The following is a 15,330-nucleotide window of genomic DNA, read 5'->3' on the forward strand; positions in this document are numbered from 1 at the left end:
AAGATATCAACCGAAGAATTGTATGCATGCATATAAGCATAACCAATGGACACAAGACATTGGGGGGGGGGTGAAGGCATGTGCCAGGGGGTAGGGGAGGCCAGGGGAAGGTCAATGGGGGGGAAAAAAGGAGACATATGTACTACTATCTGTAATACTTAAAACAATAAAATAAAATTTAAGAAAAGGCCATGTAGCCGTAACCGGTTTGGCTCAGTGGATAGAGTGTCGGCCTGCAGACTGAAAGGTCCCAGTTTCGATTCCGGTCAAGGGCATGTACCTTGGTTGCGGGCACATTCCCAGTGGGGAGTGTGCAGGAGGGAGCTGATCGATGTTTCTCTCTCATCGATATTTCTGACTCTCTATCTCTCTCCCTTCCTCTCTGTAAAAAATCAATAAAATATATTTTTAAAAAAGGCCATGTATATAGGGTGTCCCCCCAAAAATGTATATACACACCTTGAATAATTATAAAGGCAGTGTTTATTAAAATATATTTCCTTTTCAAAATTGCGCTATCAGCTGTTAAAGTTTGTATACATTTTTTTGGGACACCCTGTATATGAAATTTCTATTTATATAAAATTTCCATAATAGATTGGTGATTGCCTGGGGCTGGAGGGGTAATAAGACCCTCTCCTTTACCAAACTTTAGTCACACTCCTCTAAGCCCCTTTCTAGAGTAGGCCTTATCCATGGGGCCTGTTGTCAAGACTGCAGAGCCCAGTTTTTACAAGAATCCTGCTAAGTCAGTTTAGCGAGAATTCCCCACTCTCAATATCTGATCACTCTCAATATCTGATCACCTCTATATCAAATTCTTTATCTCCTTCCATTCCCTAGGGCCTAGGTGATATCTGATTACCCTAGCCTACCTTCAGCAAGAATCTTGTTAGGCCAGTTTCGCAAGAATCCCTCTACCCCTGATGCCTCCTCTTAGTAATTTTCCATACACCAAACCCCTCCCCAGCCTGCTCTTTGGCTATAAATCCCCCCTATTCTTGCTGTATTTGGAATTGAGCCTAGTTCTATACTGAGATCTCTTTTCCCTATTGCAATAGTTCCTGAATAAAGTCTGTTTTTACCACTTAAATTCTGTCAGGCTCTGATTTTCTTTAACAGGGGTTGAGGTGAGAATGGGGAGTGATTGCTAGTGGGTATGGAGGTTTTTGTTTTTTGGGGGGTTTTTTGAGGGATGAAAACATTGTAGAATTGATGGTGGCGATTGTTGCACAACTCTGTGTACACACTAAAAACCATTTAACGGTATACTTTAAATAAATGAATTGTCTAGTACAGCGGTTCTCAACCTGTGGGTTGCGACCCCTTTGGGGGTTGAATGACCCTTTCACAGGGGTCACCTAAGACCATCGGAAAACACATATATAATTGCATATTGTTTTTGTGATTAATCACTATGCTTTAATTATGTTCAATTTGTAACAATAAAATTGGGGGTCACCACAACATGAGGAACTGTATTAAAGGGTCGCAGCATTAGGAAGGTTGAGAACCACTGGTCTAGTATGTAAATTATATCTAATATAGATGTTAACAAATTGGCAGCGTCTGGATTTGAACCCAGGTCTAGCTAACTCTCAGGAGGTGCTTGATAAATGCACTGCTGTCATTAAGGCTACTGTTCTGATTACTCAGTGGGGGAAGAGTTTCTGACTGAGAAGGCCACCTTGGAAGCGCTTGGAAGTTCATGGCCTTGAGCAGCAACCACCACAGCCTGGAGCAGTTTCAGACTGCCCCAAAGCAGGCCTGTATTCCCAGGGATCTACTGTCAGATTCTAACTACAAGAGGAAGCCAGGACTGCTGACTGACACCCATCAGCCTGGGGGACACAGAGCTCTTCAGTGACTTCCCATTTTGGGACCTGGGAAATGTCACTGGACTTGGTATTGTCTGCAGTTTACAAGCTTCTCAGGACCAGATACAGGCCAGTCCCTATGAGGCCAAGGGAAGGAGAAAAAACTGTGCCTGGGCAACCAGGGACAAATGCTATACAAAAAAACTTATCTCCTTCCCCTCAAGCCATTATGCCATTATTGCAAGACAACCTTTCTGCAAAAATGATCCTTCCCTTCCCCAACACAGGATCCCCCTTGGCTTTGGGTCCCTTGTAACAACAGCTACTATTGATTCGGTGCTTACTATGTGCCAGCCACTGTGCTAAGTTCTTATGCCTATTATCTCATTGAATCTTCCACACTATCACCAGAGACAGATGGCCACATGTTGCAGACAAAGAACCTAAGACAGAGAGGTTAAGTTCCTTGCCCAAGTTTTCATAACTTAAGGATGTGGGAGAATTGGGTCTGGCAGTCTGGCTTCAGCTACTTCTCTAGCATTTGTCTCTCTGACCAGGTACCTATGTGGTGGCCCCTTTGGAAAGGAGCTTCAAAAAGATGCAAATGTCCCTTGGTACTACTCACTAAGCCCAAACATGAAGCCAACCAGAGGGTGAAACAGGGACACTGACTCACCCACCTTCCCATAGCTTATTGACTTAGAGCAGAGCAGTCCACCTCACAGCCCATATCTGCTGTAATTACAATCTTCTGTCCCTGCTACCATCCCACCCGGCTCTGTTGTGAAGCAAGCTGCAGCAGGCCAGAACTCAGAATAATATCATGTGCCAATCCTCTAGGCCTGATCATCACCAAGCAATAGGCACATCAGTCCTGGGGTCCCCACAGACCACCAGAGGGCACTCTGGTTATTTGACAGATGTACTACCAATCTGGGGAAGGGGAGGAGTCCCCAGGGGTTTTAGCTCTCTTCAAAGCTAGCTTCACCAGACATGCAAACCTAGAGAAACTCTGCCTTTCTTCCCCACACCCCCATACCCACAGAAACCCACAGGCAAGCACCTGAGGACTGCAGGCCCAGGATAACTCTTTTTAGTAGCTGCTTTACTCTGTTACACCGACAAACACAGATGTGCAATATGTAGTCAGTTTCCTTATTTTCATTAAATCAACCCAAATTTGATTTTTATTTTCACCTCCTGGCCTCTTGGGAAACCTTTTTGTCAGTTATTACCAAATCTTTTCCCCCACCACAAAGTTAGGTGAATCCTGAGGTCAAACATGGAGCAAAAGCTTTGGTGAGTTCCCTCCTCTCTCCAGTCATTGGTCCATGAGGCAGTTTATAGTCAGCCTCTTTTCTGATTGGTCATTCCTTCATTCTTGACCAGCATTTTTGGGCTTTGGGAGCCAGTTGAAAGCTTCCTTAGTTTGGTCCAAGTTTTCCTGAGCCTGCTTCCTGCCAAATTTCCCATCCCCATGTCTTGCCATACTCTCCCCTTGCACTCTCTGTTCCAACAACACTAAATCACAGAATTGCTTGCCTGCAGCATGCTGCCTTATCCCACCTCAGGCCTGCCTTTACTCTAGCTATTACCTTTGCCTGGATTGCACCTCGCACTTTTTAGCCTCAGCTCAGGTGCCTTCTCTTCTGGGAAGTCCTTTCTACACCAGTCTGCATGTGGTGATCCTTTTCCAGGTTCCCACAAACTCCTTTGTTTCCTTCTGTCATGGCACGGATTGCAGCATACTGTACTTGTGTCTCCCCTAGAGCTCTGGGAGCAACTGGAGAGTGGAAGCTGCATCCTATTTGTCTTTATACCCCCAATGCCTGGATTAGGGCCTGGAATAGTGAGATTTGATAAATAAGTGAATGAATGATTGAATGAAATAAATGAGGGAGATGGGGCAGAGTTGAAGTCTCAGAAGTTGTGAATAAACCCATAGTAATACCCCATGAATGGAGTTGCCCATTGTAGATAGAAGGGATTTTTTTCCCCTGCACCCTTTCTGGGACCTGAACATACATACCAAGCTGGGATCACAAGACCTTTTGTGATTCAACCCAAAGGGGAGAAGATCAATATGAGATTATTTTAGTGGCATTACACACAGGGGCATGCTAAGAGGCGGCCACTCTTGTTAGTGTGAAATGCCTGATTGTCTTGTAATTGTTTGGCCCTGAGGCCAGACCAGTGAGGAATGCTTTCCTTCATCTCTCTTTCTACCTGTAAGGGTCCAAAGCCTTTTCTAGCTCCACTCAGGGAAAACTAGACACACCAGTATGAATGGTAGCCTAAACTTAAGGCCAAAAAGGAGAAGAGAGGATATTGAGGGACAGAAAGCTTAAGAGGCCAAGGAGCCTTCATTGGGGAGGAGGCAGAGGGAGTGCCAGAAGAGAGGCTCCTTGAAACACCAAGAGAGGGTAACTCTGTGGGTGGCCCTGAAAGGGGGAAAACAAAGGCCTGCTGAGGCCATTGATTAAGACTGAGGAGCTAATTCCAGAGTAGGTGGAGGGAGGGAGGACTCTCCAGATTGCAATAGACAACCAGAGCTGGGAATAAAGATCTATTTTTCACATTGTTCTGGACTGTGTGTGATTGAGCTGGTTGTAATAAGACTTTTTCCATCAGTAAAAGGCAATACTAGCCCACTCTTCTGATGTTAAAGGGCATAATAATGAGGTTACGTGGTGTACATGGCGGGGGGGATGGGGGAGGTTTAGAAAATGAGCCAGGATTGTTGAAGTGCATCACAGCTTCTAGCTGAATCTGAAACCAAACATGCTGAAGAATTGAGTCTAGGAGTGGCTCCTGTGTTCCCTGAATTGTTGGTAGAATGGGCCTGTTGCTGAGGAGACAAAGTGGACATAGCACAGGTAGCAATGGTGCTGGGGAGCCCCTTTCAGTAGGAGATGGATGTACTTGAGACAGCTGTGACCTCAGCACTAAAATTCCTAGAGGAGGGTCACTTTTGAGAATAGCTGCTTCACCAAAGAGCTAGGAGTGTGTGTGTGTTGGAAAATTTTCTAGGCTGATTCAAGCATAAGATTTCCCTCAAGTAATCAGAAATAGACATAAGATTTATACAGGCAATTGGTTTGCTTCTGGAGAGATGAATATCCCTCCACATTCTGCAAGGGATATGGTAGAATTGATTGGAAGAGCCAACCAGACTTTGGAGCCTGTGGGATACAGAGGCCTGAAACAGGTGATAGAACAAAGGACTCAGCTTCTGTTGGATGTTACCAGGTACCAAAAGCTCTGGAGTTTGGTCGCCTGTTTGGGGTGAATATGTTGTAGCAGCCAGGGGCAGCAGACCACCTCCTGAGAAAGGAGTTTGAGGAGTCACTCAGATGTGCTATTTTTAAAAAGAAATGTCTCAGAGACCATGTCAAGGAGGCACATTAGAAAGCTTGCAGGGTCCTATTCATGAGGAGTACAGGGGTTGAAAGCACAAAATCCTTCAGCCATGGTTGGTGGTTGATTTTAATGTAAGTTCTTTGGAGGAGTGAAAGTTCTGGGGAAGCATACATCAAATTCTTGGCCACCTGGCAGAAAGGATCCAAAGTTCTATTTCTTTGGATGAGATTATACACATAAGGCAGTAGTTTGGCGAGCTTAAAAGCCCTGCAAAGAATCAACCATGGATCAAAACTGCTGACCAGAGCCTCTCAGAGCCAGGCAACTGGAGATGACACTAGGCTGCATGGTTGACTTAAGGTATTTGACTGCTGTAGTACAAACCCTGAAATCTCAAAGGCTTGACATAGTAAAAGTTTAATGCCAGCTCACGTCAGTCCAATGTGGTCTGCGGGTGTGGGGGTGCTCTGCTCCTTTTTGTTGCTCAGAGATCCAGCTTTATCCATCATGTAATGCTAGGTCTCACTCAATGAAGGAATTTTTGGACTGGAACCCGGATTCTTTGTCCGTCGGAGTCGAAGAATGAATCCACAAACTGAGGGTAGTATAGCAAAGGTGGAGATTTATTGAAGAACAAGTACAGACCCCCACGTGGGGAAGAAGAAAGAGTCCCAGAGAATGGACTCCCATGTGGGGAGGGGGAAAGAGTCCCACCCACTTCCTGTTTCCATGGTTTATAAAGGCTGCAAGTCCCTGTATCCTGATATCCCCTCTGATTGGTCAATATTCCCTTTCGAATTGGTTACTATAGTGACTGCTAAGGCCTTCCTCCCTCATTGTCCTCCTATTGCTTCTTCTTTATTTTGTAAATATAGACCTTTTTGGCTACTTCCAGCTCCCTTGTCTTATGTAAATGCAACTTCACCTGGCTTCCTTGTGTTATGGAGATGTATCTTCTCCCAATCTGTAGCCCTGTGTTTTTCCATGAACCCCAATTCTAAAAATTTCCTAAGCCTGCCTATATTCCCCTAAAATTCCTGTTTCACCAAGATTGCAAGAGACAGGGAAGAGAGTGTGAGGAAGGCACATTAACTATTTTAGCTTGTAAGTGACACCTATCATTTCCACTCTCTTCCTATTTTCACAAAACCCATCACATGGCCTAACTTTGATGCAAGGACTCTTGGAAATGTAGTTCCTAGCTGGGCAGTTGGTTCCCAACAAAAACTTTATACTGTGGAAGAGGAGCACAAATCTTTGCTTTACACCTGACTGTCTCTGCCATAATCCATTGGAATTTTTCCTGTTGATACAATTACCTGGCATTGTGAGATTGAAGTTGAGGTTATTATGAGTGATTAGAGATGGGCTGGGGCAACTGAGACCACATTTTAGGCCCAAATTTCAGTTTTATAGGTTGATGCAGAAGCAGCTATTGGGAGGCATACCCAGTGGTTGGCAGCTACATCAAGTAGGGAAAAGGTTAGGGAGCCCCAAGCTTTTCCTTAGTTGAAGATAAAACTCCAGTCAGACTGAAGGAGCCCCTGGAATCAGCTGAATTCTAGGTAGCACAGGAATCATTCTGGTGTGGCTTCTCCAAGATCTTCTAAAATAGATTCCCAGCAAGTTCAGGCCCTCTTCCCCAAGGCAAATAGGCTGCAGATAAAGGTATAAATAGAGAAAGACCCATGACATTGTATAAGTAACATCTGACCCAAGTAGAGATGGCCATCTACCCAATAACTCCTCCATCACCACATGTCCTTCCTAACAGGTCTGGCTGCACTGGTGATACCCTGGTGGTGGAAGTGAAGTATGACTGGGACTCCAGGTTGATTCACAAAGGGTATGGACCTATGCGTTGGGTTGGAGGCTCTCTGTACCTGCTGTGTGTGGAGTGGGGTGTTATCAAAAGCAGCACGAAATAACATTGCTGGGATAGAGTCTTGGAAATGTTGATAGGTCACAGGTTGGAAAATAACAAAAAACTGTCAGAGCCAAAGGAAGAGGTGAAGTTGGAAAGAGGAGAATAAACAATTAAGACTTTAGCCTTGAGAGTCAGAGGTAGGACAAGGTGGGGTGCAAAGCCTGGATGAAGGTGGGTCATTCCAGACTGGGGCTGAGCAGGGATTATTAGTTTCATTGTTCTACTTGGGGGCTTCTCCGAGAGAGGAGCAATGCTTTGTTGTGCAGCAAGTTTTAGGGGCTGACCACAGCAATGTGGTATGTAACAGTGGTGTAAGCAAGAGACTGAGAGGACTCTGAAAATCCTCTGTGAACACCTACATCAAAGTCAGAGATTAAAAATGGTGGCAGAGTAAGTGGATGCTGTATGGACACACTTCCAGGAACAAACTGGAATTACAACTAAAATCCAGAAAACTTCCTGACTAATCAATGGAAGACTTGCTGGACAGACCCTGATACCAAAAGTGGAGGCACATAGCAACTGGTAGGAGGAGTGGAGGGGTGAAAGGAGGGCAGGGTGCTCACAGACAGCAACTGAAGTTCCAGAGAGATATCTCAGCTATGGGGGGATGCCACTGAGAACTCTGGGATCTAATCCCCAAACTGTAGCCCCAGCATAGAGCACCAGAACTGAGAAGAGTACCTACATAACATCTGGCTGTGAAAAGCAGTAGGGTTGCTATCTGCCAGGGAGTGACATCTGGAAATTCAGGCACCCTCTTAAAGGGCTAGCACACAAAATTCCCTGTGGAGCCACCCACCTTGTGCTCTGGCAAAGGGAGGGCAGAAGCCAGGATTGGGGACTCAAGGGCTAGAGCTCAGAAGGCAGACACCCCTCGTTTCCTGTGCTAAGTCATTTTTTCACGTAGTGGAGGACATATTTTCCACAAAGACATTTGCTATACAGGAGGCCTTGCCTGGGGGGAAGACAGTTGACCCACCCTATTGGAAAACATCTGGCCCTGAGGCCACTTAAAAGACTAAAAATAACAATTATCCTCCAGGCAGAAGCAAATGCCCCATCCTGTTGAAATAAACTCTCACCACACCTGAGGACGATTACCTAGGGGCAATTCAAGTCAGAATTCTATCAATCTGTAAGCAAAGGCTGTCTCTGGAAGCTTTGAGTTTTTGCCTGATCTAATTAGTCAGAAACAGCATTTGATACTGTCCTGCACTAGATATTGAGAGGTGTAGCAGATCTACCCAATACACAGTCACAAACCCAAACAGAAAGCCAAAATGAGGAGACAAACAACCCCCCAATGAAAGAAAAGAGAATTCTCCAGAAGAGATAAATGAAGTAGAGATAAGAAATTTATCTGAAACAGAGTTCAGAATAATGATGGTAAAGATGCTTAACAGCATGAGAAAAGATATAGTAACTATGAAAACAGAAATAAAGAATTACATAGCACAAATAAAGGACATATTGGAAGGAATAAACAGCAGATTAGGGGAAGCTGATGACTGGATCAGTGAATTAGAAGACAGGGTTGAAAAAATCACTCAATCAGAGAACCAAAAAGAAAAACCAATTAAAAAAACAAAACAGGAGGACAGATTAAGGGAGCTGTGAGACAACCAGAAAAATGTAACAATATTCGAATAACAGGTATGCCAGAAAAGGCAGAAAGGGAGAAAGGGATAGAGAACGTGTTTGAAGAAATAATGGCAGAAAACTTCCCTAACGTGGTAAAGGAAAAAGTCATACAAGTTTAGGAGGCACAGAGAACCCCAAGCATGAACCCAAGAGACATATGAAAACATGCTCTGTCACTGATCATCAGAGAAATTAAAATGACAATGAGGTATCACCTCACACTTGTCAGAATGGCTACCATCAGTAGTAAATCAACAAATGACAAATGTTGGCAAGGATGTGGAGAAAAGGGAACCCTAGTACACTGTTCATGATAATACAGACTGGTGCAACCATTATGGAAAACAGTATGGAGTTTCATCAAAAAATTAAATACAGATCTGCCATTTGACCCAGTGATTAACTTCTAAGAATATATCCTAAGTAACCTGAAACACCAATAAAAAAGAATGTATGCACCCCTATGTTCATAGCAGCACAATTTACAATAGTTAAGATCTGGAAACAGCCCAAGTGCCCATCAGTAGATGAGTGGTTAAAAAATCTGTGGTACATTTATACCATGGGATACTACTCAGCAATAAAAAAGAAGTGTCTCTTACCCTTTGAGACAACATGGAGGGACCTGAAAAGTATCATGCAAAGTGAAATAAGTCAGTCAGAGAAAGACAAGTATCACATGATCACACTCATATGTGGAATCTAATGAACAAAATAAACTGATGAATGGAGTGAATCCAGAGACATGGAAGCATGGAACAGTGCAGAATCTCAGAGGGAAGGTGGGGGAGAGTGGGTGGGTGAGAGGGTGGGAGGTAATCAACCAAAGACCATATGCAGACATGCATAACCCATGGGCACAGACAATGAGATGCTGAAGGTCTGGGGCGGGGAGGCAGGGGGCGGGCTGAAGGGAGTCAATGGAGGGTAAGGGGGACATATGTAATATTTTCTACAATAAAGAATTATTTAAAAAAACAAACAAACGTCAGCCCCCAACTATTCAATGACTGCTTTAGCACTAGGCGGGAGAGGGTAGTGGTGACTGACCAGTTCCTGAACACCTTGCCTCTTTGGAGAAGACTTTCAAGATAGGTTGGAAGCAGTTCAGAAGCCAAAAGGAGACAGGTAGTTCTTCCAGTTCCCTGTACTAGAAAACCCGAAAGACTCCACCAAAAAACTACTAGATTTAATAAATGAATTTGCCAATGTAGCAGGATACAAATACTTGTATTTGTCAGGTATTGTCATATGACCTAAATGCAGCCAATTAGATGTGCTCACTGATGGCAAAAGATTACTTGTGGTGGCTACAGCAGAACCAAGAATCTCCTGGCACAGGAATAAGTGTCCAGATATTGCAGTGTCTGCTCCTAGGGGATGATCACAGCTGGACCTCACCTCCCTTGTTTTATGATGAGATCGCAATTCTCTGGTAGATTCTGTGAGCTATATCCTTCCCATATGAAGAAGTTATCTAGAACTGTTCCTGGTGTGTACAATCCAGGACTCTGACCGATACGATGCTTAGTCTGCTCAGAATGAGTAAGAGCTAGTCCTGGCCCTCATGGAGCTTGCAGTCTACCTTCTGCTTTGAATACTTTTTGGAACAGAGTGTGTGATGAAGAACTATGGTCTGGATGGGGAGAAAAAAAGTAACCATGAAAGTATTTAGGAACAGTTCAAGATTCAGTAGAGAAACAGTAGATAACTGAATCATTAGTGCATTACTACAAATGTCACTATCTGCAGCAGATCAGGACAGAGAGGGAAGGAGGCTGGTAAGGTTAGGGAGGTAGTAGGTGGGATCTCAGCCAGCTCTTGGGAGCTGGGAAGGTTTGGGGAAAGCAGAAGGGATGCCCGGAGGCTACCTGCTCCATCAACAGCACAAGCCACACTGGTGGTCAGGAAGCAGTGACACTCCGAATCATTCTTTATGGTTCTCTAGTCCTTTTCATAGCATTCATGTATACAGCATATCTTCTAGGCCTCATAATACCAATGTAAGGGAGATAGGACAAGATTTTTCATTATTCCCTCTTCCCATATGACAGTGATGGCGAACCTATGACATGTGTTAAATGGCATTTAAATATATAAAATAAATATCAAAAATATAAGTCTTTGTTTTACTATGGTTGGAAATATCAAAAAATTTCTATATGTGACACGGCACCAGAGTTAAGTTAAGGTTTCTCAAAATGCTGACAAGCTGAGCTCAAAAGGTTCACCATCACTGCCATATGAGTAACTTAAGATTCAGACTGGTCAAGTGATTTGTCTAAGGCAGCAGTTCTCAACCTGTGAGTCGCGACCCCTTTGGGGGTCGAATGACCCTTTCACAGGGATTGCCTAAGACCATCGGAAAACACATATATAATTACATATTGTTTTTGTGATTAATCACTATGCTTTAATTATGTTCAATTTGTAACAAAGAAAATACATCCTGCATATCAGATATTTACATTATGATTCATAACAGTAGCAAAATTACAGTTATGAAGTAACAACGAAAATAATTTTATGGTTGGGGGTCACCACAACATGAGGAGCTGTATTAAAGGGTTGCAGCATTAGGAAGGTTGAGAACCACTGGTCTAAGGTCACAGAGCCACAAAACCAGAGTGATGGATGTAAGTGTTCAGCATGTTGTTTCAACAACATCCCATGGGTTGGCTAAGTCCATGCTGTTCACATACCTCTAGTATAGGAATTCACTATTTCCCTTTTGGTCAGCTCAGACTTCCAGAAAGTTGTTCCTTATGTTGAACTGAAATGTGTGTGCTGTTATCCCATGAACACCAGGGAAATGATCCACAGCAGATCCAGGACTAGAACTCCTCCTATCTCTTGACTACTTCATGACCTTTCAATTGTCCCTGACTGCAAACTAACCATGGCCTTGTCCCCTCCTTTGTTGCCCCTCTTTCTGCCTAGATTGTAAGCTGGCCCTTGACAGGGAGAGGTTAAGTAGAAAAGACCAAAAGTTGGTAGGATGGGTTGGGGTGGGGAGCAAGGTGGTCAGCAGGGGGCGATCTGGCCTCTGGTTGGCTCCATTGCTCTGAAAACAATGGCTCATCTGGCATGCTAATTTGTTCTGTGTCTTTCCTTATTAATCATATTGTTTTGCACCGGCCTGTGAGCTTCAAATGTGTTTGTTAGGACTTAAATTATGTGAGACTGACCATGGACCCAACAGTCTGGAAGCAAGATTTTCTCCCTCCTTTGCATTCCCAGATTCCAGGGGCTCCCTTGCAGCTGAAGTCTGTTTCTCTTAGCTAGATTATAGAGGGGAAAGAGATTCCCACTTTCTCCACCCACAGGGTCTGAGGCCTCATCCCTGTAGGCAAATGGGCCTCTTTAGGTAAGGTTCAAAAGGAGAAAGAGAAGAAAACTCCACCCCCCTCCAAAATGTATACCTGCCCCTTCCAGGAGTGCAGGAAGACAGCAGTGACAGGCACAGAGGGGATGAAGTGAACAACCCTGAAAGACATGAGAAAGCAGCCCCAAACTCACTTCCACTTGTCAGTAGAATGATGAGGGTTTGAGTGGGAAATGGAGTGCCTTCCAATTGCAAAAAGAACTTAATAGGAACCAGCTCAAAATCCTGTGAGTCTACTGAGGGCCCTGTTTCTTTTTAAAAAGCCAGACAGGGTCTATTATTTTTAAATTTCAACTAGATGAAGGATATGGCAGGGAGAAGGAAAAGGCTCCTCTTCCTGAAAGCCCAGATGAGGTCCAGCATGCTCAGGGGAAGGTGCCCATGTCCCCAGTTGTCTTGGCTCCTTCCTGCCTTTCTGTAAGGTGCCCACCAGGAATGTCCTGGTGCTAGCAGCCAGATCAGGTCCTCCGCCTGAGTCCCCTCACTAAGGCAGGTCAGCAGCACATCTGATTTCCATTAGCCCTTCTTTCCCACCATCCCTTCCCCACTTCCCAGTGTCTCATTATGTCTCATTGGTGACAGGCTGCTAGAGGTGTCTTGACAAAAGCTTGCTAAGGGATTCTCAGTATGTGTTGTTCCTCTGCTTGGTGTCCTCGTTTTCCTAAATTCTCTGGGGTCTTTTCATAGTTAGTCAGTCTGTCAGTTCATCTGTCTGTCAGTCAGTCTGTCCATCAACTGTCAGTTTCTATTAGCCAGCTAGATGGCCTGTCAGTCAATCAGACAGCCAGACAGTCCATCTGTCTGTTAACCAGTCCTGGCCAGCTAGGCAGTCATTCAGTCAACCTGTCCATATCAGGTTGGTTGTTTTAGAAGGGAAGATGGGACACAGACCACAGGAAGGGCACATGCCACACCACATGGCAGATGGGGAGCGGGGTCACCCTCGTTAGCTTAGTGTCCTATGAAGGTATAAATGCTGAGGAGACAGCAGTGGAGACTTAGTCAGAACCAGGGTAGGGCTAATTTGGAAAGGCTTCCTGAAGGGAAAGCATTTGCAGGGGCCCAGAGAGCCTTGGCTGGACTGGGATTTTTAGCCCTATCCCTGATTCCAAACAAAGCAGCTCAGGATTTGACCCTGACTAAGGGATAAGGGGCTAGGAACAGAGGATTTGGTGGTGCTGTGGAGAGAGCTCTACTCTAAGCTCTGTATCTGATCAGCTGTGGGACCATTAACAAGTTCTCTTAGTCACGGCTCCCCATCTGTACCACTGGGTTACCAGAGAATCCATAAAGGCTCTCACAGCACTCATGTTCCCTGGTTCTTTCTTTGGTTTATGTCTGGGAGAAGGAAGGATTGTAATCCTGAGGCCAGGCTTAGGCTCTCAAGACTTCTGGCCTGGGTCACTTTTCTGGACATAGGCCCTCCAAATGGAGTACACCAATCCTAACAAAAATATGGACAGGCGCCGAAACCGGTTTGGCTCAGTGGACAGAGCGTCGGCCTGCGGACTGAAGGGTCCCAGGTTCGATTCCAGTCAAGGGCATGTACCTTGGTTGCGGGCACATCCCCAGTAGGAGATGTGCAGGAGGCAGCTGATCGATGTTTCTCTCTCATCGATGTTTCTAACTCTCTATCTCTCTCCCTTCCTCTCTGTAAAAAATCAATAAAATATATTTTTTTAAAAAAAAAATATGGACAGGCATGCAGACACGCAGATGCATGGGTGGAGTACCCCTCAGTTAAACAACAAGCTGTCTGAGGGTAAGTTTATTGGAGGCAGTCGTTCCTGGGTTGGGGTGTTGTGGAATGAGTGAGCCATTTCTGAACTGGTAGAGGGACAGGAAAGATTATTTTGGAGGAAGTAGATTTTCAAGAGAGTTATGAGAGAAAAGGGGAGAGACTTGGCAGGGAGAAAAGGAGCAGTGATGTTATCTTGCTCTTCCTTCCCAAGCCATCTCTTTTTTCACCTGTTATACCCTCCCCAGCTGTTGGCTGGGGTCATATCCAGTCTAGAGCTTACTCAAGCACTGACCTCAAGGTCATAGGAAGGCAAGTCTGGAAGGGTCCTTAAAGCTATCCACCAGAGATACTGAAGCCCAGACAGGGGATCAGACTTGCCCCTTAGAATACAGAGTAAAAAGCACAGTAGTAGATACATGGGTAAAATGCTATGGGTGCACAGAGGAGGAATCAGCTGTGTGGAAAAGCCTTACATGGGTGCTGACAGTTGGCCTCAATCTTGAACAATGAATAAAACAGCAGGCATACAGGGAAGGGAGTTCAGATGGAGAGAACTGCAACGTACACAAGCACAGAGCAGCTAACAAAATGAGAGAAAATGGTCAGTGTGGTCAAAAAGAACTAGAGCAAAGGGGACAGGGAAAAGGTCAAATATTAGACTGCAACTAGACACTGAAGGCCAGGTTAGAAATTTGAACTTTGTCTTATAAGTATTGAGGACCTATTGGTTTTTAAGCAGAGACATCTGATTAGCATTTTAAATAATAATACAGATTACATTAGTTCCCATTAATGGAATCATTCTTGTCTGAAGATTCAGGTGTCAGCCAGCCTGGTTCAAATCTTAGCTCCACCCCTTACTAGCTGTATGACCTTGGACATGTTATGCAAAATTTCAGTGGCTCAGTTTCATCATTTGTAAAAATGGAGGCAATAATAGCACTTTTTTCATAGTTTTTTTTCCCCTAAGGTAAGACATATAAAGTGCTTAAAACAGAGCTTGGCCCAGAGTAAGCATTCAATAAAGGTCAGCTGAAAATAATGACTGTCTGTGGTAACTTCATTTCAGGCAGGAAGATTTTTGAGTCTCAGAGAGGTGAAATCACTTGCCCAGGACCACACAGCCAGTCTGTGGGAGAGCTAGGTTTTAAAACCAAAGTCTAAGCTTAGATTTGTGTCTTTAAAAATATCTCCAGATGCCCCGTGAGGGATCACCTAAAGTGAGAGAGACTGGAGCCCAAGTCACCACTTAGGCTATTGTAGCTCTGGGGGCATGGAACCCAGGAGAGCCACTTTACCCCACCAGGCTGTCATTTGGGAGCCTCTGAGGAGCTGGTCTGGCCCAGGGAGGAGCTGTTCTTTCCATCAGTGAGGCTGGGGAGGTTAATGGCATTCCCAGGAAGGGCCAGGGATTAGGGAAGCCTGTGCTGCAGAGCCAAATTCTTTCACCTCTAGT

This window comes from Myotis lucifugus, unplaced genomic scaffold, assembly GCF_000147115.1.
Source record: "Myotis lucifugus unplaced genomic scaffold, Myoluc2.0 scaffold_4, whole genome shotgun sequence".
Classification (NCBI taxonomy): Eukaryota; Metazoa; Chordata; class Mammalia; order Chiroptera; family Vespertilionidae; genus Myotis; species Myotis lucifugus.